This window comes from Hyperoodon ampullatus (genome assembly GCF_949752795.1).
Source record: "Hyperoodon ampullatus genome assembly, chromosome: 7".
NCBI lineage: Eukaryota > Metazoa > Chordata > Mammalia > Artiodactyla > Ziphiidae > Hyperoodon > Hyperoodon ampullatus.
Genome location: NC_136920.1, coordinates 70544220 through 70569794, shown reverse-complemented (window position 1 = coordinate 70569794; position 25575 = coordinate 70544220). Strand labels below are relative to the sequence as shown.

Genomic DNA, 25575 nt, shown 5'->3' with positions numbered 1-25575 from the left:
GAGGGGTGGGATGGGGAGGGTGGGAGGGAGGGAGATGCATGAGGGAAGGGATGTGGGAACAGATGTATATGTATGACTGATTCACTTTGTTATAAAGCAGAAACGAATTTAAAAAAAAAATTAAAACAAAGTTAAAATAGACTAATTGATCAATGGAACAGATTAGGGAGTCCAAAGACTAGCACATACATATATGGAAATCTAGTATTTGACAAAGGTGTCATTTTAAGTCATGAAGAAAGAATAGATAATAGTCTTAATTAATGGGTGTATAACATTGGTTATCTAGACAAAATAAATTAAGTTAAATCCCTATCTCATAATATACACAAAAATAAATACCAGGTTTATTAAAACTCCAAAATTTAAAAGTCAAACTTTAAACTATTAGAAAAAAAAAGAACATATTTGATCAGAAGTGACAAAAATTTCTTTAAAAAGACAGCAAAAGTACCAAGTCATAAAGAAAAAAATGATAAATTTAACTACATTAAAAATTGAAAATGTCCATTTAATAAAATACCCTATAAACAAAGCAGAAAGACAAGCCATAAAATGGGGAGAGTTACTTGCAATGACTAATAACCAACCAACGTTCAAGATCCAGAATATACAAAGAATTCCCACAAAGCAATAATAAAAAGATAAAAAATGGGACAAAGGGTATAAGGACAATTTAATATCATCAATAAGCATAAGAAAAGCTTAATTTCAAGCTCAGTGAAATTAAAACAAAAATGAGAATTTTTTTAATTTGTCAAATTGGAAAACTTAAAATATTCTGATAATATTAAGTGTTTCAACAAGGACTTGTTGGAAAAAGCATTTGCTATTCACTGCTAATAAGAATATAAGTTTGTACAGCGACTCTGGAGAAGTTTTGACTGTTTCTATTAAAACTAAAACTGTGCATACCCTTTGACCCAGCAATTCTAGGATTAGTTATTTACCTAGAAAAATAATCATACATATAAGCACTGAGACCATTACATGAATGTTCATAATATCATTATTTGATAATTGGAAAAGTCAAACAATCTACATGTGCATCAAAAAAGGAATGAAGGAAAAACTGGGGGTACATAACTTCCATGTAGCAATTAAAATAAACATGTAGGTTAATGTGAATTAACATGGAAAGACCTTAAAAAAACACGGTGGAGTGAAGAAAACAAGTTGCATACTGCTATAAACATTGTGATTATATTTATAAATCTTAAAAGCACACACAAAATACTACTATAGAGATCTATGGATATGCACAAAAATGCACAAGTACATATTTTAAAAAGCTGGGAGCTTTTCTGTTAAGCAGCCTGAGGTGACCTCTAAAAATGGTTCGCTATTCACTTGACCCAGAAAACCCCACAAAATCATGCAAGTCAAGAGGTTCAAATCTTTGTGTTCACTTTAAGAGCACTCGTGAAACTGCCCAGGCCATTAAGGGTATGCATATCTGAAAAGCCACCAAGTATCTGAAAGATGTCTCTTTAAAGAAGCACTGTGTGCCATTCCATGGTTACAATGGTGGAGTTGGTAGGTGTGCCCAGGCCAAACAGTGGGGCTGGACACAGGGTCAGTGGCCCAAAAAGAGTGCTGAATTTTTACTGCACATGCTCAAAAATGCAGAGAGTAATGCTGAACTTAAGGACTTAGATGTAGATTCTCTGGTCACTGAGTACATCCAAGTGAACAAATCCCCCAAGATGCGGCACAGGACTTACAAAGCTCATGGTCGACTCAACCCATACATGAGCTCTCCCTGCCACATTGAACTGATCCTTACTGAAAAAGAACAGATTGTTCCTAAACCAGAAGAGGAGGTTGCCTAGAAGAAACTGAAGAAACAAAAATTTATGGCCCGGGAATAAATGCCACAAAAAATAAATGCAAAGAAAAGAAAAGAAAAAGAAGTCTGGGAAGAAAACATACAAAGCATAATAGTGAGCCCATATATGGAGAGGGAGTGAAGGTCAGACTGAAGATGGAAATCAAAGGGTTCTAGAAGTAAAAAGTACGTGAAAATGTTAACACTTTCAATTGTTGACAGTGGGAATATGAGGGATTTTTAAATTTTTGTATTTTATAGTATTTTGACATTAAAATTTCTTTTTAACACCTAAAATAAGAGGTCTGAGTTCATAGCACATCTCTGCCATTAACTTAAACAAGTAACTTCCTCCCTCTTCATATTTCCTTATTGGTTCACTCAAATATGTTTTGAATGAACATCTCTTAATCTCTTAATCTCTACCCTAAACCAAATATTTCTCCAATTCTATGTTCCTGAGGGAAATTCATTTTTCCTTAGCTAATAAGGAAAGCCTCCTGATTAACCCAGGGATTAAGGTATCTTTCGGTGACAAAGGGAGAAGGTTCTTTTTTTGTACCATTCTCATAATTATAAGACTATACACTTGTCTGATATCTGGCCTATCTCTCCCCCCCACCCCCCGATTTTCCTTCAGGGCAAATCTTTCTGCCAGCATCCAACATCCCAGAGAAGGGTTACAAATAGAAATAGAAAAGTCCAAAGTGAATTAAAATACCAGGTTGTTGACAGGAGAGAAAAAATAGCTCCCACTAATAACCTGATTTGACATGTGATTTATGTGGTCCTAAAAGGACAGTCATAAAAAATGTGTAAGTGAAGGAATAACACCCAGTGATTTACAAAGGCCCTGGGAGTGTGGGCGACAGAATGCAGTGAAAGGGAGAGTAATAAATCTGGCCAGGGAAGCCATGTTGATCCTTTCACCCTCCAAGGCCTGAGCACCAGGGATTCTCTGCTTGTAGCACATCACATTCAGCCTTTCATTTGGCAAACATTTCCTGAGTCTCCTGGCCATAAGCAGCATCAGGCAAGGCAAGATGTATTTGTGTGTATATGGCAGGAATAGGTTCACAGAGAGAAGGTACAAAGTGTGATCTAAAGTGTTGATGAACTCACTGTATGATTAAACAAAACAGCTAAGCCAAAGATGCATCCATGTATAAGTGGAAGCAACTAAAGACATTTAATTTTAAGAAGAGAAAGTTTCAGGGAGAAATGGTTGCTGTTTTCAAATATCTCAAAAGCTTCACCGAGAAGAGGAAGAGAGTCTCCAGAGGATACTGAGACCAATGAATTAAAGAAAAGCAAATTCTTCCCACCAAAATTTATTGAGAACTTTCTATGTGCCAAGCACTATTCTAGTAGCTAAGCATCCAGCAAGAATACAAAAGACTGACAAGGTCCTATGGCCATTGGAAGTTACATTTTAGTGGAAGGCAGAACTATAATATGCCAAATAAATAAATAAACATGTTATTCCAGATACTGGTAAGTCTTATAATTGCACGGGGCAAGGTGACAGTGTGGGCAAGGGCAGAAGGGAGAGGGAAAATTTATTTAGGGAAGGTGATCAGAAGAGTCTCTGAAAAAGGGACATTTCATCTGGCATCTGAAATAAGAAGGCTCTAACCCTGTGATGATCTGGGGAAGAGAGATCCAGAGAAACAGAACAGCAAGTGCAAAGGTGCTAAGACAGGACCAAGCCCTGAATGTCTGTTTTCAAAGGAACAGAAACGCCTACTGGGACGTAGTGAGTTAGGAGACTGGAGAGATGGGATTGGGGACATAGGCTGGGACAAGAATGTGGGCCTTGTTGGCCTTGGTAAGGAGTTTGTATTTCACATTAGAGGCAATGGGATCAACACAGGTCAAGCACACCCTGTGCCACATCAAGACTTGTTATAAAGCTACAGTAGTAAACGTAGTGTGGTATTAGCCCAAAGATAGACCAAGAAACCAATGGAACAGAATAAAAAATCTAGAAACAGACCCACACATATAGCCACTTGATGTATAAGAACAGTCGCACTGTAGTACAGCATGGGAAGGATGGAGTCCCAGAAAGCATAGCTCTACATGTGAAAAAAAACCCAATAAAGCTTTGAGATGAAAATACAGGAGAATATCTTCATGAACTCAGGTTGGCAAAAAAAAAAAAAAAATTATTCTAGTAGGACACATAAAGCACAAACCATGAAGAAGAAGATTGGTACACTGGAATACTTTTAAATTAAGAATTTATCAATGATACCATTAAAATGGGGAAAAGGAAAGCTATAGAGTAGAAGATATTTATAATACATATCTGACAAAAGTTTAGTATCCAGAAATGTAAAGAATTTGTACAAAACAATAAGAAAATGAAAAACAATCCAATAGAAAAATACACAAAAAGGGCTTAAAGAGGCACGTCAAAAAATGGGGTGTCCAAATGTTCAAAAGAAACACTCAATATCATTTCTTGTTATAGAGGTGCAAATTGAGACCATAATGATATATCACTATGATATATCATTACACACACACCCCCACCAAGATGACTAGAGAAACTTACATAATGATATATCACTACACACACACACACACCAAGATGACTAGAGAAACTTATCACACACACACACGTAAGAGAGGGAGGGAGTTTTAAAAAGATAGAAAAGATCCCTCTTGATTCCAATTTCCTCTTCTACCAGCATTGCAGTTATCAGGGAAGAGCATAACAGGCAGAGATGTACAAAGACCCTGCAGCAGCAAAGGCAGCAAGGTAAAGAGAAGCAGGTGATGAGGTTGGAGAAAGTAGAGCCTACAAGGCCTTGCAAGCAAGGTTTTTGAATTTTACCTGAGAAAACCTTTGAAGAGTTTTGAACAGAGGACAGGAGTAACACAATGTTTAAAACTCTTCTTTACTCCTATTTCTCTCAGCCTCCTTTGTGCCTCACTTATTCAACCTTTAATTCTTTTTTCATTCATAACAAATATGATTGGGCAGCTACCATGCATCATGCCTCCCAGCCCACAGGGAGCCCAGAGCCCAATGGGAGGTGAAGCATGCCCACCGTGCCTTTATCACTGGAGCTCCAAAGGGCTCAAGCTCGGACAACCATCTTTTCTCACTCTGCACACTCTCCCTGTGATCCGACAGTCATGCCATGACTTCCACCTATGACCTACGTGATGACTGCAGGTAGACCAACCAGCACAGTTTGTCCATGGCTGAGGGGTTTCAACAAGACTTGGGACGTAGTGCTAAAATTAGGAAAAGTCCTAAGCAAACTGGGAGGAATTGGTCACCTAGGGCTGAGAACCCCCATATATGGATCACTTTACAAGCCCATGTGTTCATTTGGCTACTAGATATCCCCTTTTGATGTTTTAAGGTAATCTTAAATTCAGCCTGTCCAGTTTCAAACTCCCAATCTCTCCAAAACCCTTCCTCCTCCAACTTCCCTATCTCAGTGCACAGCACTCCCAGTTACCCTACTTTCTAAGTCAGAAACATGGGAGCCATCCTCAGCACTGTCTCTTTCTTCACTGCCACATTCAACCAAATAATTTACATGGTGGATATTTCTGACCATGTAACAATAAACACAGCAATACATCTGCTCTCCAGGTGCTCACATTCCAGTTGAGGAAAAGAAACAATATACAAATAAATACAAAACTATCCAATGTGTCAGTGCTCTGAAAGAAGATGAAGCAGGGTCAGAGGATAGAGGCTGGCAATGGAGCAGTTCTCATACGATGGTCGGGGAGGATGTCTCTTAAGGTGACACCTTTGAGTAGAGCCTGGAATAATATATGGGAGCAGGTCATGCAAAGATTTAGGGGAAGAGTGTTCCTCAAAAAGAGAACAGCAAGTGCAAAGGCCCTGGGTATGGTGAGAGAATGACAAGGAGGCCAGTGTAGCTGGACTAGAATAAGCAAAACAGACAGTGACAGAGATATCAGAAATAACAAGGCTAGATCATGTTTGGCCTTGTGGGGCATTGTTAGAATGTCTAAGTGAAATAGGAAATTGTTGGAGAGGTTTGAAATGAACGACCTAGTCAGATTTACATTTTAACAGGATCATTCTGTGAAGTGAAGCAAAAGTAAATACAGAAAGAATAGCTAGGAAGCTACGACAATAATATAATCATGTAATAATAATAACCTGCAGACAAGAGATGCTGGGGACTTGGACTGGGGTGAAAGTGGAAGGGGTGCTAAGAAGTGATTGGATTGGAAATATTTCAAAGGTACAGCAGACAGACTGCTAATGGATTTGATGTTGGGTGCGTGAGAAGAGCGAAAGATATCTCCAACAATGTCTTAAATATATCCACCTCTTACAGTTTCCAGTGCCACCACTCTGACCCAAGCCACTATCATCTCTCACTGGAACCTTTGCGACAGCAAATAGCCTCCTGGTTGGTCCATCTTCATCTCCTTACTCCTTTCTGAATCATTAAACACAGCACAACCAGTGTGACGTTTTTAAAAAGTCAGGACTGATCATTCCACATCTCTGCTCCAACCCCTTCAGTAATTTTGCACTGCATAAAAATTCAAATCAGACTTCGGCCATTTCACCAGTCACATGTCACACTTCTCTTCCTTACCCTGCGTACCATCTACACTGCCTTTCTTTCATATTCCATCCAGCCTCAAGTTCTTGCATATGTTGCCCCCTCTGCCTAGAATTTATCACCCCTTCCCAAATAGAAACACCCGAGGTCATTTGTTCAGTTTAGGTGTCTTCATTTAATTATTACCCTTTCAGAGAAGCCTTTCCTGTCCCCTTGCTCCTCTCCTGACTAGAATTCTGTTAGTCTCCTTTGTTACTATGATCACCAGTAATTAATTGTGGAATCAGCTATTAATGTCTGTTTTCCCCACCAGAGTGTAAACTCCATGAAATCATCAACCATGCACAGTTTACATATGGCTGTATTCCTAGCATCTAGCACAATACTTTGCCCAGGTAAGTGTCTGATTTTTTTTTTTTTTAGGTAAATGATTAAATACTTGAAAATTGTGGTTCATATATGAAGTCAACAGATGAATAATCTCAGTTATGCAAGGACTCATGAAGTACTTGACTCATACATTTTTCCTGAAAAATTACTACAAGATCTACTTCAGGCAGCTGAAAAGAAAAAAAAGAATCAAAATTTAAAAATCATAAATAGTAAAGTCATAGTGTGGAAGAATTGGTAATGAGCAACTGAAAGCATTTAAGCACATAATTTATTCTAAATAATTGTGGTAAATACGGTTACAAAATAGAATGAAAGTGTCGTAAATAATTCTTGAAAGAGAAGATTCTTAATTTATAAAAGGAGCAACAATTAACTGGGTAAAATTATCTTACACCAATTAAAACTGGTGGTCGTAGGTAAAATAAGGATGGGAAAAGATGTATTATCCATCTTCACTGAAGGAGGTAAATAATTACATATGCTTTCATAGTATAGGCTCAAGTATATTTTTTGACAAAAATAACAGTAGTGACTTCTGCTCTGGCTATGACAGAATACCTTATATTAGGCCATCTCTGCCACAGATAACAATTGTAAAAACTGGATAAATGCCAAAAATAAATATAGCCATTTGAAGGCATAAGAGAACAAGCAAAGCAGATAGACATGAGAGTATAAGATTTCAGAGAGAAGAGAAACACATTGAGGCTCCTATATTCATCACTGCTTTTTCCCTATGGGGCATTAAAAAAAATAAATTTATTTATTTGTTTGTTTGTTTATGGCTGCATTGTGTCTTCTTTGCTGCACAAGGGCTTTCTCTAGTTGTGGCGAGTGGGGCCTACTCTTCATTGCTGTGCGCAGGCTTCTCATTGCGGTGGCTTCTCTAGTTGTGGAGTACAGGCTCTAGGTGTGTGGGCTTCAGTAGTTGCGGCACATGGGCTCAGTACTTGTGGCTCTCAGGCCCTATAGTGCAGCCTCAGTGCTTGTGGCACACAGTGTTAGTTGCTCCGAGGCATGTAGGATCTTCCCGGACCAGGGCTCTAATCCATGTCCCCTGCATTGGCAGGTGGATTCTTAACCACTGTGTCACCAGGGAAGTCCCCTGTGGGGCATTTTTAAATCCATAGTGTGGGGCAGAGATACTGATCAGAAAGTGGAAGCCTAAAGTCTATGGCAGTCTCATTGTGCTAGAAGACAAAAATTAGAGTCCAAGGCTTTCAAGGTAACCAGGATGGAGGAGCCAAGATCCCAGAAGTAAAAGGAACCCCAGAGAAGTGAGCCTAACATTCCCTTCAAAGGAATTTGCTGAATCTTAAGCTGAATTTTAAGTTGCACATATTCCCATAAAGAGACCAAAATACAACACGGAGAAAGTGACTGCTAAGTGATGAAAATGGTGAACAGAATTTCAGCAGTTTCATGGCCCTAAAACCACAAAAATAGGAGTCCAGACCTAGCATGGAAACCTTAGGCTTTCAGCTGAAACACCTGAAGAGCTATACTTAAGGCAACTCATAAATAAGCCAGCCCTTGTGATGCCTGAAATCCACTCTCAAATGACTTCAATCTGTGGTTGGATGACAGTGAATTGCTCATAGCTTTTCAGAAAAAAAAATAATGTAGGAAGATAATGCATCCAAAACCTCTACCATTTTTATTTAAAAAAAATGTCTAATGGCAATTAGAAATTAAATTGCATTTCAGGAAAAAGAATCAAATGACTAAAAATTAAGAGAAAAAAGACAATAGAGGCATACTTAACGATGATCTAGTTGTTTGGCGTTATCTAATATGGACTTTATATCAGATATGACTTATATGTTCAAAAATATAGGAGAAAAGGTAGAGAAATTGACTTGGAATCTATAAAAATCATTAAATAGAAATTATAGCTGAAAAATACAGCAACTGAAATTAAGAACTTGATACATGGTTTCACAATATATTAACTAGTAACTAGAAGCAAAAAAGAGTAATCATGAATTAGAATATATATTTGTAAAATATGTGGAATGAAGCACAGAGAAAAATATTGAAATAGAAATGGAAATTAGTGACACAGTGCACAAGATATATGGGTAGTTGAAAAGGTCGAGTATAAAAGAATTTGTAAGCTTCAGAAGAAGAGGAAAGAGAATTTAGAAGAAGCAATATTTGAAGTAACACTAGATAAGAATTTTCCAAAACTGAAGAAAGCTATCAACTTACGGATTCAAGAGGCTCTATGACCCACAACCAGGACACATTTAAAACACACATGTGCGTGCACAAACACACACACACACACACACACATTGAGCCACTCAGAATAAACATGTGCACTAACTTCTCATCAGAAACAAAGCAAGCTAGATGACAGAGAAACAACACCTTTAAAGTGCTGAAAGAAAAAGCTGTCAATCTAGAATTCTATATCCAGACAAAATATCTTTCAAAAATAAAGGTAAAATGAAAACATTTTCTAATAAGCAAAATCTAAGAGAATTCACCAGCAGACCTGCACTACAAGGAATATTAAAGGAAGTTCTTGAAAATGAACAATTTCCACCATCTGGAAAATCAAACCTACATGAAAGAAAAAGGAGTGCCAGAAATGGTAAATGTATAGGTAAATATAAGCCTTTTTTTAAACTTAATTCCTTTAAGAGATAATTGACTATTTAAAGCAAAACTAATTATATATTGTGGGATAATAACATATGTAGAAATAAAATGTATGACAACAACAGCACAACAGATGGGGGTAGATTGAAGGGTACTCTTGTAATGTTAGTACATTATCTGAGAAGTGATATATTAACTCATGGAAGATTACAGTAAATTAAGAAAACATAGTGTAAGCCCTACTGCAACCACTAAAAAAATTATAATAAAACAAAGAGTTATAGTTAAAAAAAAGAGAAAAGGTGGAATTTAAAAAACAATTCTCAATTAGTCCAAAAAAAGGTAAAAAAGGAGAAAAAAAATGGTCAAAAAACAGATGTGATAAATAGAAAAACTATAAGATACATTTAAATGTAGTGGTATTAATAATTATATTAATATAAATGTCATTAACACCCTAATTAAAAGGTAAAGATTGGCAGATTGGATATGAAAGCAATATACAATAATATATACATTTTAAATACAAAAACAGGAAGCTTAAAGGTAAAAGATAGAAAATGGTATACCATGAAAACACTAATCACCAGAAGCTGAAGTGGCTATATTAATACCAGACAAAGCTGACATTAAGACAAAGAGTTATTACCAGAGATAAAGAGGGACATTTCATAATGATGAAAGTGTCAGTCCATCCAGAAAACATAACAATCCTGAGTGAGTATTCATGTAATAACAGAGGTTCAAAATGCGTATAACACAATCTGGTAGAACTGAAAGGAGAAATAGAAAATTCACAATGACTATTGGAAAATTTAATATTCCTCCAACAGTCAAACTAAGTAAACAAAAACATAGGAAGAATACAAAAGATTTGAAAGGCACTATCAATCAAAGTAGCCTGATTAAGATTTATATGCCACTATACTCAACAGCTGCAGAAGACATTTTTTTTTCAAGTGTGTATGAAGCAGTCACCAAGCTATACCAAATACTGGACCAGGAATAAAGTCTAAGCAAATTTTAAAAAATGAATTTCTGTACAATATGTTATTGGATTACAATAAAAATGAATGATCAAACACAAATATATCTAGACAATCCTCAAATATTTGGAAATTAAGTGACACATTTCTAAATAACATAAAAGTCAAAGAAAAATTCACAAGGAAAATTAGAAAATATTTTGAACTGAATAATAATAAAAATAAAACATAACAAAATTTGTGTATTCAACTAACCTAAGCAGTACTTCAGGAGAAATTTTTGTTAGTTTTGTTTACTTTAGAAAATAAAAAGAATATTTAAAATCAATGATCTCAGCTTCTACCTCAAGAAGGTAGAAAGAAGAAATTAAACTCAAAGTATAAAGAATAATATGATAATAATAAGAATAAAAATTAATATAAAATGAGAAAATAGAGAAAACCAATGAAACCAAAAGAATAACAAAAATAAATTTAACAATGAAGAACAAAGTTGAAAAATCCATACCATCTAATTTAAATACCTATTAGAAATCCTCAGTAATTAAGACCTGATGGTGTTTTCATAAAGAGAGACAAGTAAATGAACAAAACAAATTAGAGCCCAGAAAGAGACCCATGCATATGGTAGTTGAATTTTTACAAAAACACAAGAGTAGGGCTTCCCTGGTGGCGCAGTGGTTGAGAATCTGCCTGCCAATGCAGGGGACATGGGTTCGAGCCCTGGTCTGGGAAGATCCCACATGCCGCGGAGCAACTAGCCCCGTGAGCCACACTTACTGAGCCTGCGCGTCTGGAGCCTGTGCTCCACAACAAGAGAGGCCGCAATAGTGAGAGGCCTGCGCACCGCGATGAGGAGTGGCCCTCACTTGCCGCAACTACAGGAAGCCCTGGCACAAAAACGAAGAGCCAACACAGCCATAAATAAATAAATAAAATTAAAAAAAAAAAAAAAACAAACAAAAAACACAAGAGTAATTCAGTGGAAAAATGATAGTCTTTTCAACAAATGGAAAAGTAACAATTGGATAACCATGTGGTAAACAAACAAACAATAAACAACAACCTTGACTCATTTCATGCTATACACAAAAATTAACTCAGAATGGATCATAGACCTATACATAAAGCTAAAAATATAAAACTTTTAGAATAAAACATAAAATATCTTTGTGATCTTATGGCAGGCAAAGATGACTTAAGACAAAAAACCCACAAACCATAAAAGGAAGAATGAATGAAGTGGATTCTATTAAAATTAAAAACTTCTGTTCTTCAAAAAAGCCATTAAGAAAATGAGAAAGCAAGTCACAGACTGGGAGAAAATATTCATAAAACATATATCTGATGAAAGACTGGTATCCAGAATATATGAAGAAATCTTACAAGTCAATCAAAATAATATAAATAATCCAGTAATAAATGAGCAAAACATTTGAATGGACACTCCAAACACACACACAAAATATATATGAATGGGGGCTTCCCTGGTGGCGCAGTGGTTGAGAGTCTGCCTGCCGATGCAGGGGACGCGGGTTCGTGCCCCGGTCCGGGAAGATCCCACATGCCGCAGAGCAGCTGGGCCCGTGAGCCATGGCACTGAGCCTGAGCAGCCGGAGCCTGTGCTGCGCAACGGGAGAGGCCACAGCAGTGAGGGACCCGCATATCGCAAAACAAACAAACAAACAAAATATATATATATATGAATGGCCAGTAAGCACAAGGAAAGATGATCAGTAGCATTAGCCATCAGGAAAATGCAAATTAAAATCATGAGATACTGCCAGACACTCACTATAATGGCTAAAAATTTAAAACCTGTGAATATCAAGTGTTGGTAAAGATGTGGAGCATTTATAACTTTCATAAAGTGCTGGTAGGAGTATAGAATAGTATGATAACTTTAGAAAATATTTTTCAATTTCTTATGAAGTTATACATACACTTATATGATTCAGTAGTTCTTTTTAATATTTACCTAAGAGAAATAAAACCATATGTCCATAAAGAGGCTTGTACATGACAGGTCAAGTCAGCTTTATTTGAACAAAGCAGAAGGCATCACGCTCCCTGATTTCAGACTATATTACAGTAATCAAAACAGTATGGTTTGATTGGCATAAAAACAGACACATAGATCAATGAAACAGAATTAAGAGCCAAGAAATAAACTCACATATATATGGTCAACTAATTTACAACAAAAGAGCTGAGAATATACATTGGCGAAAGGACAGTCCTTTCAATAAATGGTGCTGGGAAAACTGGACAGCCACATGCAGAAGACTGAAATTTAACCACCATCTTACACCATACACAAAAATTAACTCAAAATGGATTAAAGATTTGAACATAAGACCTAAAAACATAAAACTCCTGGAAGAAAATATAGGCAGTAAGCTCCTTAACATAGGCCTTGGCAATGATTTTTTTAATCTGACACCAAAAGCAAAAGCAACAAAAGGAAAAATAAACAAGTAGGACTCTATCAAACTAAAAATCTTCTTCACAGCAAAGCAAACCATCAACAAAATGAAAAGACAATTACTGAATGGGAGAAAATATTTTCATATCCTATATCTGATAAGGGGCTAATATCCAAAATATATAAAGAACTCATACAACACAATAGCAAACAATCTGATTTTAAACATGAGCAGAAAATCTGAATAGACATTTTTCCAAAGTAGACATAAAGTTGGCCAACAAGTACAGGAAAGAATGCTCAAAATATTAATCATCAGGGAAATGCATTCAAAACCATTATGAGGTATCACCTCACATCTATTAGAATGGTTATTATCAAAAAGACAAGAGATAACAAGTGTTGGTGAGGATGTGAAGAAAAGGAAACCCTTGCGCACATTTGGTGGGAATGTAAATTGGTGCAGCCACTGTGGAAAACAGTATGCAGGTTCCTTAAAAATTAAAAATAGAACTAGCATATGATCCAGCAATTGTACTCCTTGGTATTGATCTGAAGAAAATGAAAACAGTAACTCAAAAAGTTATGTGCACCCCCATATTCACTGCAGCTTTATTTACAATAGCCAAGATATGGAAACAACCTAAGTATCCATCGATGGATGCATGGATGAAATAATTGCTGCATACTGTATGTACAGTAGAATATTATTCAGCCTAAAAAAAGAATGAAATCTCGCCATTTATGACAACATGGATGGACCTCAAGGGCATAACGTTTAGTGAAATAAGTCAGAGAAAGACAAATATCATATTTCTTATATGTAGAATCTAAACAAAAACAAAAGCAAAAAAACAAACTTATAGATACAGAGATCAGATTGGTGGTTGCAGGAGGCAAGGGGTTGCGGGGGGTGGAGAAACGGGTAAAGGGGGTCAAAAGATAAAAAAGAAAGAAAAATATCAGCTTTATTTATAACAACCCAAATATCTATAAACAGGTGAGGAAAAACACCCAAATTTTGGTATACCGATGAAGTGGAATACTAGAAAATATTAATTTGTACAATAGCACTGATAAATCCCAAAATTATTGTGTTGAGTGAAGAAAATATTTATTCATTGTGGAAAATAATCACAACGGTGGTTGCTGTAAAGTTGGGGGATTTCTTGAAAAGGAGTTTGAGGAAACCCTTTGAGTAGATGAAAATATTCAATGTATTGATTTTGGTGATAGAGACCTAGGCGTATACACATTTCATAACTCATTGAACAATATACCCCTTCTCCTAAAATTGATGGATTTTGTTTTATTTTAAATTCTACCTTAATCAAACTAACTTAAAAGAAAAACAGATCAGTAATCTAAGCTCCCACCTTAGGAAGTTAGAAAAAGAAGAGCAAATTAGACCAAATTAAGAGGGAAGAAAATAGTGAAGAGAAAAAAAATCAATGAAATGTAAAATAAATAAACAACAGAGAAAATGTAACCAAAAGCTGGTATTTGAAGGAAAATTAAAACAAAAAAATGGATAAACTTCTAGCTAAACTATCAAGAAAAGAGAAATCACAATTTGCCAATATCAAAAATGACAGAGGGGACATCACTACGGATCCTGCAGATATCAAAAGGATAAGGGCATATTATGAAAAATTTTATGCCAATAAATTTTACATCTTGGATAAATTAGACAAATTCCTTGAATGATGCAAATTGTCAAAACTAGCTCAAGAAAATATAAATAGCTGTATAGTCCCATATCTGTTTAAATAACTTGAACTTGTAACTGACAACATTATTTTAAAGAAAACTCCACACTCAGTGTCTTCATTAGTAAATTTTACCATATTTTAAAGAAAGAAATAATGGCAATTTTATGAAAACTCTCCAGAAAATCGCAAAAACACTTTTCAAGTCATTTTATAAGGCCAGGAAAACCTTAATACCAAAATCAGGCAAATACACTACAAGAAAAGAAAATTACAGAACAATAATCCTCATGAACACAAAAGATACAAAAGTTGTTAATAAAATATTAGCAAATCAAATCTAGTAATATATAAAACTGACAGTGTATCATGACCAGGGGAAATTTATTCTAGGAATACAAGGTTGTGTAACTTTAAAATATTAATTGACAGACTAAAGAAGATTTATGAACAAACTAAAGAAAAAAAGTGATAATTTCAATATCTACAAAAAAAGCATTTGAAATATTCAATACACATTCATGATAAAATCTCAGGAAGCTGGAAATAGAAGGAACTTCCTTGGCTTGAGAATGTAGAAAAACCAGAACTCATATATTTCTGGTAGCAGTGTAAAATGGTACAGTCTTTTTGAAAAACAGTTTGGCAGTTTCTTATAAAATTAAGCATATACATACATACCCTATAAACTAGCAATCCCTTTCCTAGGCATTTACTCAAAAGAAATGAAAACTTAGGTCTGTACAAATGCTTGTACAAGCATATTCATAGAATCTTTATTCATAGTAGTCTCAACTGGAAACAGTACAAATGTCATCAACTGGTGAGTGCATAAATAAATTGTGATATATTTATATGATGGAATATTACACCAAAACAAAAAGAAACATTTCTTATTCATGCACCAATGTGGATGCATTTCACAGACATTAATCTAAGTGAAATAAGCTGATGGAAAAGAGTATATACTGTACATACTGTAATATGTAAATGAGCAAAAGGTACATGGGTACATAACTCATCTCTTTTTACTATTGTAAAAGATTTAGAAAAGAGTGACTTCAAACTGTCTGGAGTGATGAAAATATTTTATATATTGATAGGGATATGAGCTTCATATTTATATGGATTCGTTAAAACTCAGTGAAGTGCATTTCAGCCTATATCATTTGTATTTCAAAAAGAAGAGAACAAAAAACTGATATAACCAGGAATTATAACCAGTAATTCCAGACAAGGAAGTTTTTAAGGCAAATATACTTGAATTAAACATATATAATTCGTAATGGCAAATGACAAATTCCCCCATGAAGATATAAAAATTCTGAATGTAAATATACCTTATATCATAGCTATAAAACTCAAAATTGCCAATGATTCGGTTGGCCAAAAAGGGCGTACGGGTTTTTCCTTAATATATTAAGGAAAAACAATGGTATAATTCTTTTAATCATGTAAAAAGTATCTACTAAAATCTGCAACAGTTTGGCTAAGATTCCAGAGAAATCAATCTATGAAAAAATATCAAATTGAAATTATAGAATCAAGAACAATATAATGATTGAAATTAAGAACTCGGTAGATGAGTTAACAGTAGGATTAGCTAGTCATCATTGTATTGGAGGAACAAGATTAGAAACTTTAGAAGAGAACTTTGAATAGTTCACCATTAAGTACTAAGTTTAAAAGGGAACATTAGTAGAGTTAAAAACAACATATATATCTTTAAAACTACCATAGGGAAAAAGTAATGAAAGAGAAGATGGTCCAAAGAAAACAGCAAGGAAGGATCAAATATAACAAATATAATAGAACAAGAACAAATGAGCATGCCAGTTATGACAAGAAATATAAATAATTTAAACTTCCAAATTAAAAACAGATGTTTTCCTCAGCAATATTTATACTGCAAAAATATTAGAAACATACATGTTCAACCTCAGGGAAAGGTTATATGAGTGATGTTTCAACCCTCAACAGAATATTATGCCATAATTAAAATCATATTAATAAAAACTTTTTAATAAGTTGGGAGATGCATATGTTAACCTATTAAAAATAAGGATTCCCAATTCTTATACAGTATAATATCTAATATAAATTTAATAAAAAACAAAGTAGAATAAAAATACCAAATGTAGATATATACATAATAGCAGTTATTTATAGGCAAGAGAGTTATATTTTGTTCTATTTATTTGTCCTTTCTATAAATATACAAGATTCCTCCAATGGGAATATGTTGAATTTGTTTATTGTTTTTTATTACATAAGCAATACATGAATATAATAGTGATGTAAAAGATACAAGTACTAATAAAATAAAAGTTCCCTTTGACATTCTTAGCTGCTCTCTTCCTATTCCCACCTTAATCCATTCTATAGGAGTAACCACTATTTTCTTTTACTTCATTCCAGATCATTTTTCTGTATTATTTGGATACTCAGAGGCAATAAGTAATAAAAATGTAAACAACCCACTTACAACAAACTGTAAAACAGGCTCAGTGACTACATCTGTGGGATGTCATAATGGAAATTTCTGCATTGTGGAGAGCTGGAGTCCAGTGAACCCTCATCTTCTTCCCATTTGAGTTCTATTATACAAATCTACCAAGAATTCTCTGAGAGGGAGAGTGACTGGAGTACAGGTTAGTCAAGGTTGATGAAATTAGGATTGGCCTGCATCCGGAAGTTCAGGTGGGAGGTAGACACAAGGATGCCTTCTCAGTTGGCTGTGAGCAGAATGAGGCCATTAGGAAAGACATGGTGGAGAGCAGTTCAGCTGGAGAAAAGTATGGAATAGGGAGAGAGAAGGTTACATAAAGACATCAAAATCAGGTTTCAGGGGCTTTTCTGGTGGTGCAGTGGTTGAGAATCTGTCTGCCAATGCAGGGGACACGCGTTCGAGCCCTGGTCTGGGAAGATCCCACATGCCGCGGAGCAACTGGGCCTGTGAGCCACAACTACTGAGCCTGCGCGTCTGGAGCCTGTGCTCCGCAACAAGAGAGGCCGCGACAGTGAGAGGCCCACGCACCGCGATGAAGAGTGGCCCCCGCTCGCTGCAACCAGAGAAAGCCCTCACACAGAAACGAAGACCCAACACAGCCATAAATAAATAAATAAATAAATAAATTTATTAAAAAAAGAAAAAAAATCAGGTTTCAGAAGGCCTTGGCTTGGATGGTCAGAATGTGCCCTGGTGCTTCTTCAGAAATTCTCTGGTCTTATCAAGTGAGCCACAACTGAGTCCTGCCTGAGGTTTAGTTTTCTGGTTTATCAAATGGGGTTTATAAAATTTTCTTTGAAAATTACATTAGATAAAGAGTGTAAGAATACTTGGCAGTGTGAGCTGATAATCACAGTAGAAAGTTGAACAGAAGGATACACAGCTCTGACGCCTGGGCCTGGGCTCTACGAAGCTGCCTTGATGGCTTCTCTGTTGCTATTTCTGGAAACCATGAAAAGCCAGCTTCCTGTGACAAGAAAGATCCTAGCCCATGTTGGCATCTGCTTCTTTGGGGAGTAGCAAACTCAATTTTCTGATGTCCCAAGGTAGACATTGGCCCTGCATCCCTAGAGAACCTCACATATGGTTTGGTATGGTTTCTTTGAAAACACAATTGCTGTACACTTAATCATTTATTTTTCAAGGAAAACATAACATTAGCTACTGTACATGGGTATGTAACTCATCTCTTTTAATTAGATGCTAATTAACAACTCACTAGCTTTAATCATATCAATCTGGTAATACTATTTATGTCCCACAGAATAATGAACTACTTTATAAGAAATAAGCATGGCACATGTTGACATAGGAATGCATCCAGCCATAATTTGCTCTGGGTAAATGTTCCACCCAGACTTGGATTCTGAACAATTTACAAGGCAACATTCACATGATACAAGGGGGAGAGTGGCAGAGACTTCCACATGGAGAGAGAGAAAGGACCAAGAGGCAGAGAAATGACATAAGGAAGTTTTTCCCTAGGAAAGGGGTCACTGGTCAGTTTTGCCTGGAGGTGAATTAGAGACAACATCTGTATGAAACAGTCCAAGGAAGAGTTTTTTTTACTTATGTAGCACCTGGAGAAACTGCTTTTTGGATGAGGAAGAATGTAGCAGGCATGTGGCATGACTCTGCTAAGGCTTGGCTACAAGTCCTGCTGGGACCAGCCGAGCTTGTAGGGTGGGAATGGGGACAAGGCAGGATAGAACCTATGTGGGTATAAACAAGGCAATTCTCAGGCTGCTCTCCACAACTGGAGGAGTGGTCAGCAGCCAAATATTCCATGTCCAAATAGTTATGGTGCCATCGGACATAAGTCAGACAGGCTTTAAGAGCCAACAGGGTCTAACTCATCTCTTGGGAAGGCATGGAACAAAGGTGATGAAGGGCCAAATCCCAGGTGACTGATGACACTGAAAGTCCAAGTATGCAGCACTTCATGGCACTTAGAAAACAGGTCTCAGCCAGTGAGTGGAAGGATAAAGAACTCTGTCAACCCCAGGTAGAGAGGATTTTCAAGAAATATCCAGGGTAGTAATAGTGATTATTTAGTGAGGGATAACTCTATGCTATGCAGTTTACATACATTCTTATATAGTGCATTGTGGAACAGGTTTTCGTGCTCCCATTTAACAGATGAGGAAAATGAGACTCAGAGCAAGTAACAACCCAGTGCTAAACACATATAAGTGGCAGAGCCATGGTCCAAACCCAGCACTTTGACTCACAGATCGTGTTCTTGAATATTAAACTCTACCCATTCCTCTACCCTTCTTCCACCCCCACACCCTCAAGAGCTATAGGTGATGTCAAAGATGTCACGATCTCAGCAGAGCTAGCTGGTCAATAAGAATTGTTAATTGGGAAACTCAGGCAGAAGTCCATTTTTCATAGCCTGGGATATACTCAGAGGAATGTGATAATTTGGTGAGAACCCAGGATTCCTGCTTCAAGTCGAATCCTAGCCCCATTATCTCCACGGACTAATAATGTGTTTTTTAGTCCAGTTCCGGATTGCTTCAGGACTTGGATGGTGGGTTGAAGAGTAAAGGCTAAAGTCCTTATCATGGCCTACTAGTCCCTCCATGATCTGGCCCTGGTATCTTTCTAATGTCACCTCCTTCTATACTCCCTCTCAGCCACACTAGCCATTTTGCTGATCTGTTAATAAGTCAAACACACTCCTAGTCCAGGGCTTTGCTCTGGCTGTTTCTTTAGCCTGGAATGCCCTCTTCCACATTCCCTCCACAAGGACAGATATTTCTGCACGTTTTTTTCACTGATTTACCCCAGGCACTGAGACAGTATCTGGCCCTTAGTAGATAGTCAATAATAATAAGTATTGAGCGGTCTTGGTTTGCCAATGCCCTCCTAGAAGAGCGAGTTATTCTGTTACTCTTTTACCTTTTCCTGCTAGTTTCTCTGTTCCCCTGCCAACACTTCCACCACCCTCCTCCTTAAGTTAGCCCCACATTTCTCTTCTTGTAAGTCATGCAGTTGGCACAGAGAGCCTGGTATTCCAAATCCTTAGAGAAAGTAAGCCTGCAGTGCTTTGTACGTAATAGGTGTTCAATAAATATTTGTTGGAAGGATGGGACGAGTATTGCAGATTCTGTAACAGAGATATGTTTCAGTGCTAAGAGAGCAAAGAAGTCAGGTAGGGATTTGAGAGGGCTCAGTGAAGAGGGGTTTTTTGAACTTGATCTTGAAGGATAAGCAAGGATTCATCACACTGACAAGGAAAAAGAGGTATTTCAGGAAACAGGAACTGCTTGCATGAACACGTTACAGCAGATGTGCCTGTCCAATCCCCTTCCATTGAATGTTTATTCTTCTTTAATAACAGGAACATAAATTTTCTTGGAGTGATTACCCATCCCCCTTTCTCAGTCTATTTGCCCTTTAACTCCAAGGGTGGATGTGACACCAGCCTGGCAAATCAGAGCACTGCCTGCCTCTGACTGCAGTGGTTGGTTCGGGGATAGATGCTGGCCTAATTTGGGCCAAGGAGAGCCAGGTCCAGGAATATTTTTCAAAAATACATTCATGATTTTTTGTGTGGCTGAATTTGTAGTAGGAAGGATGTGAACAAAGAGTGTGGCTGTCTTGCCTCCAGGAGAAGAGATCACCAAGAAAGTTTGCAAATGGACTCAACCCTAAAGGAGAAGCCAATTCTGATGTCAATGCCCAATGCCAAATTTGCCCCTGAGGTTTTGTTTTAGTTTTTTGGAGGGTGAGGTGGTAAGCTGGAAGAGCAATGAATTCTCATATTTCTTAATCCATTCTGTGTTGAATTTTTTACTGCTTGTGACCAAAAAAGTCCTGACATATAGGAAGGAAAGGAAAAAAGAGCATAATGTGTTCAAATAGTACCAAACATTTAACTTTGAAGAACATAGAGACAATCCACCTTGATTGCAGAAGAAAAGACTGAAACCCAGAGAGGAGAAGTGACTCCCTTGAGTTTCAGATCCAAAGAAGGACACAGTCAGGAGGATGGGGGAGCAGAGCAGAAAAGGGGCAGATCTTAGGCAGAGGGAGGCAAGAGGTGACAGGCATTTTACTGTCCTCACTTAGCTTGTAAACAATGGGATTTGAAACCACACAGCCAAGCTGAGTATATGTCCCTGACATCACCCACTGCTTTGTAAGAAGGTTCCATGACCACTTGGTCAGGGCATGGCCAATAATGGCCTCGTGGCCAATGCTAGCATGACACGCAGACTGCAACTCACCAGGTTTCCCAAAGCCTTCAAACTAGCTTTGTGTAACCGAGACATGAAATTACAGACCTTTGCTTTGTGAAACTGTTTTTTAAATTAGAAAGACCCTCAAACAAATCCTGCACCAATGCTTTCAATAATATATATTTTTTAAACTGCAAATGGAGAGCCAGGATAGCTCTCAGAGCTCGATGCTTTTTTCCAATAGATGGATAGACAAGTGACTTATGCAGATGTGGTATATACATTCCACACAATTTGACCATGGTTAAAGGGTATTTATATTCTGATGCAGATAAAATTGAACGTGTCAACACTAATGCATTTTTCGAGGAGAATCACTACTTTCACCATAATTTCCATGGAAAATTTGTGTGCACACGCAGTAATAGACACATTTATAACATCAAAAGGATTCAATTTTCTTTTCAATCATACCACAGTATGAATTGCTTTTCCTATTGAATTTAACAATGAAGCACATTACCAGAGTCTAAAGGATGGGACACTTCGTCTTGCTCTTATGAAAGTACGTCAAACAATGGGTAATACATCACACAATGTCTCGGGTTAACTGAGCCTTTACACAGGGTGGCTGCTAATTTGCTTGGGCCAGCAGAATGTCACTTTTATTTAATTTTGCCAATAAGATCAGCGGGGATCCAAACTCTGTTAACTCCCAGTTATTAAAAGAGGTTTTTCTTGTTACATGCAGAGCTCATTAATTCATGTCTCTCCTAATTCAGAATTTGAGGTCTTTGGAACAGGAGGTAGGGGGTGCTTTATCTCTGCTATGAAGGAAGCAATTTCATCCAGTACGCAAGCTTCTGTGCAGACTGCTTAAGCTGCAGAAGAGACAGAGTCTTTCAAGACCTTTAGAAGAATTTGATATGTTAATTACAAATTGTTCTGAGGTAGTTACCAGAGCAGATCATCGAAAGGACTCCAGTAGGGAAAACTTTATCTTACCATCATTCATTCAGTCACTTGCTTATTCATCCAGTCATTTAATCATCCATCCATTCACCATCCCTACATCCATTCATTGCCTCAGAATTTATTAAGTCCTTTCTGTTTGTCAGGGCTTGAGTTTGGAGCTTGGGCTACAAAATAAAAACACATCCCCTGTTGAAAAGGCTTTCACGGTCGAGTGCAGGAGGCCAGCAGTTTGTGCAGGACGTTCCATTCACCCATGCTCTACCCCCACGTCCCTGAGATTCACTTTCCACTCTTCTTGACCCCACTCTGCTCTGGAAGGCTGCTGAACTTCAGGGTGTTCCCTTGTCTACCGGCTTCTGGTTTGCTTTGGTCAACTAGAAGCACTGGGAGCCAGAGAGTGCAAGGGAAAGGAGATCAGGTATTTATTCCCAGCTCCCTCCAAGCAGAGACACCGAGGGTTGGCTGAGTGCCTCTATCAGAGGTCAAACTCCTGGCAGGGAGCCACTCCCTCCCCTTGCCCCTTCAGGCCTGGCATGGGAAGAGTACCCCATCATTACCAGCTCTGGGGTCCTGCACCAGCTCTTGTTCTCCTTAATCCCTGGACCCATCTTTGTAAATGCTTGTGTTTTGTTAAAGTCTCCTCAAATGACCCACTCCAAGTGTGCCATCTTTTTCCTAACTGATACACAGGTGAACCAAAAATCATATGCAAAAATAGTATGGGCTGTGATAAATGAGCCAGGAGGCTGGGGAGCCCAGGAGAGAAAACAGCACAGGTTACAGAATTCGTTTCCCACGGGTCAGTCCTATTCTGGTCTGCACTCTAAATAATCAAATTAGGGACTTCCCTGATGGTACAGTGGTTAAGAATCCGCCTGCCAATGCAGGGGACACGGGTTCAAGCCCTGGTCCGGGAAGATCCCACATGCCGCGGAGCAGCTAAGCCCGTGTACCACAACTACTGAGCCTGTACTCTAGAGCCTGCGAGCCACAACTACTGAGCCCGCGTGCCACAACTGCTGAAGCTTGCGCGCCTAGAGCCCGTGCCCCATAACAAGAGAAGCCACCATAATGAGAAGCCTGCGCACAGCAATGAGGAGTAGCCCCCGCTTGCCACGACTACAGAAAGCCCGCGTACAGCAACGAAGACCGAATGCAGCCAAAAATAATTAAATAAAAGAAATAAGTTTATAAATAAATAATCAAATTGCGTTTGCTTAAAAAATCAATAATTTGGATCTTCCACAAATTTCAACTGCTCTTTCCTAGCCAGTCCAAGAAGCAGAGGTCTCTTTTGTACAAAGTTTTTCAGTTGTTAGAGGCAAAAGTGATAACACTCAAATGGGTGTTGAGGTTTGGAACCACAACTAAGGAGTGAATATAGATCAGGCTTTGTTCTACCTAAGGTATCTTCTGTAATTACTAGCTTGCGTCAAAAACTTCATTTTTGCTGACAGGAAGGGAAAGAGTTGCCTGGGAATTTGGAGCCTGACAAAATGCCCAGGGCACGTGTGGGTTTAATGTTCTGTCTTCTCTCACAATGCCATCAATCTCCTCAGCATTTGCATGAAGAACCTCAACTGACCTGTCACATTCAAAGAACCCATGGATTTTTGTAAAGCAGCCAATTCCTGAAAATGTGTTTCAACTTCCTCAGGCTAGTATTCTGTCATTTTTATCATACAAATAATATAAATTTAAAGAATTATTTTTCACATTAACAAGTAGTTAAAAAGCTTCATTAACAAATATTTTTAGCTTGTTGATTGTTGGAAAGTAAATCAGGTTAAAGGTCTCTATGCTGATTAGTTCAACTTGATCAGATATAAAACTACTTAAAATGCTTTACAGTTATATTGCTATAATGAGGATTAAACATACACACTAACCTGGGAAGTAAAAGGTTTGGCTTCTAGGTGCCTCTGCCCTGTGGTGGAATTTCTGAGATAATGATAAGCCATTTAAGGAGGTCATTTCAACAGCTAGAGAGGGGATGTGGTACATGATATGTTGATGTGGCTCTTCTGACACAGGGAAAAAGGTAAAGTTGTCATTTGAAAACAGCCTTTCCACAAAAAGAAATAATTTTGCACAAGTCTAAAGGCGAACATAAAATATTTATCTTTTTTATCCTGATGGACCTTCGCATCCAAGAGGCTGTCCTTTGTTCTGCATATGTCTGGTGTCATTTATCCAGTAGACATGGCCGCAGCACCAGGAGTCGTCAGGGTGAACTATGGAAGTAACAGAGCGCTCAGCTCCCCACCACTGTCCCCAGCTCCATCTCATACCACCCTGCCCTGCTCACTCTGTTCCAACCACTTTGACATCTATGCCCTGTGGATGAGCTAGACACCTAGTGAATCAGGGTTTTTACATGTGCTACTTTCTCTTTCTGGAATGTTCTCTTCACTTCTTCCTCTGGCCAATTTCTGTGTATCCTTCAAGTCATAGTGTAAAACGTCACTCCCTCAGGGAATTCTCCCTAAGTAACACTCCTCCTACCCTACGGCAACTCTCACTTGGCCAAGATCCCTATTACACTGCCATAGACCCCACTTTTGTCCTTCTTAGTGTTTATCACAGTTGTACTTGGAACATTGTTAGTGTGCTGTTGTATTTAATGCCCATGTCCCTCGTTCGATTGTAAGTGTTATCTGGAATTGAGTCTGTCTTGTCAACCAACTTTAATACCTAGTGTGATGTCTGCTGCAAAACAGGTGCTCAATAAATATTTGCTGAATTACTGAACAGATTAAGGCATCTTTCTTGTTCTCTGATTCCTAGAGCTAACCTCTGCCCAGTAGGTTAGAACTGGAACTCCACTCCAGATGCTTGATGGATGGTTGTAAGAATTACATCCTACCTTACATGGGAAGAGTTGTGTCTTACATGAGCCAGCTCCAGGGGTTTGGAGGACGCCAGGGAATCTTCACAGTCAAGCCTGATTCTCACTGGGGAAGATCCTAAGAACCTTTCTGCAGAGGGAACCTATTTCCCTCACATGTCAATCTCCACTAAATATATGGAAGGAAGAATGAAAAAAGTGAGGATTTCAGGTTCATTTTGAGTGGAAATAAAGATTTAATGAGAAACAGAATAAAATACATCATTGGGGACTTCCCTGGTGGTGAAGTGGATAAGACTCCACGCTCCCAATGCAGGGGGCCTGGGTTCGATCCCTGGTCAGGGAACTAGTTCCCACATGCATGATGCAACTAAGAGTTCACATTCCACAACTAAGGAGCCCATGTGCCACAACTAAGACCTGGTGCAACCAAATATATATATATTAAAAAAAAAAGATACACATGAAGAAAACCTCAAAGTTTAAAAAAAAAATCATTGAAGTAGTAAAGTTCAACTTGCTTTTTCACCA

General features: G+C 37.7%; 1 pseudogene across 1 annotated transcript; it reads left to right on the top strand.

The window, feature by feature from the left end:
* The first annotated feature begins 1334 nt into the window (after positions 1 to 1334).
* On the top strand, positions 1335 to 1871 carry LOC307055838 (large ribosomal subunit protein uL22-like; annotated as a pseudogene). The gene has a single exon. The product of its transcript is annotated as a large ribosomal subunit protein uL22-like (transcript).
* The last annotated feature ends 23704 nt before the right edge of the window (positions 1872 to 25575 follow it).